The following is a 1,025-nucleotide window of genomic DNA, read 5'->3' on the forward strand; positions in this document are numbered from 1 at the left end:
CCCCATCATCAGCAATTGACCCATCATCATTTTCCATCGATCCAATATTCTCAGACAATTTACATGACAATAAATTATTCGAGGTATAACTGTTAAGCTTTCGAGATGAATGGGATGTGAATGATGATTTTTTTAAAACATGGACAAGCAGTTCAAATACGGGATCAAAAATAGCTATGTGTTGTTGCAGGTGAGAAAGAAGTTCTCTCAATTAAGTAAACTGCAAAGAACAACATTCTGGCTTATTGCATTTAAAGTGTTGAGTGTTCTACACTATGTATATGTATATGAACCTCTACCAGTGTGTTCATTATTTCGATGATCTCTAGCCACATGTGACTTGAAATTAGCATATGTTTTAAACTGTCTCTAACAATCTTCTTGATAACATGAATATTCTATATATGTTATATTCATATGAAAACTTTCTGACTGACAGAAGTAGGACTAATATTGCAATTGTAATGATACATTTTCAGTGTTTCAGTGAACTTATTCGGTTGAACTTAATGCCGGGGTTCCCTTATATTCATTTACTTATAAAAAATCGAAAGCAGATGTGTTCTAATGATTGGGGAAAATACCAGTTTGTCAGAAGTCAATAATTAACTCGTTTTTAGCTAATTGCGAAGGTATTCCAATGATCGAGCGGTCACTTAATAGAAATTATCCATTTTCCAGAAGGGAGTAACTTGTTGTGTGCCTTTTCACAGCCAAACATTACCAAAACAGCCTAATACCAACCGAAAAATTAAGAATTTTAATGGTTATGTTTCCAAAAAAAGGAAAATGACGATGTTTGTTTTATTTTCTAAATACACAGTGTATGTAATTACACAATTTCTAACTTACAAATATGTCTTTTAAACATGGTTTGGCTAATAGTTTTTTATACGAAAATTTTGCCAGATTATCATGGTCGTCAGGCGGTAAATAAGCTTTTTCAATCGGATTTCAGTAAATCTGATCCCGAAGCTTTTCTACATCCTCACACGATCTTAGTGCTTAACATTAATCAAACAAAA

This window comes from Lottia gigantea (assembly GCF_000327385.1).
Source record: "Lottia gigantea unplaced genomic scaffold LOTGIsca_2168, whole genome shotgun sequence".
NCBI lineage: Eukaryota > Metazoa > Mollusca > Gastropoda > Lottiidae > Lottia > Lottia gigantea.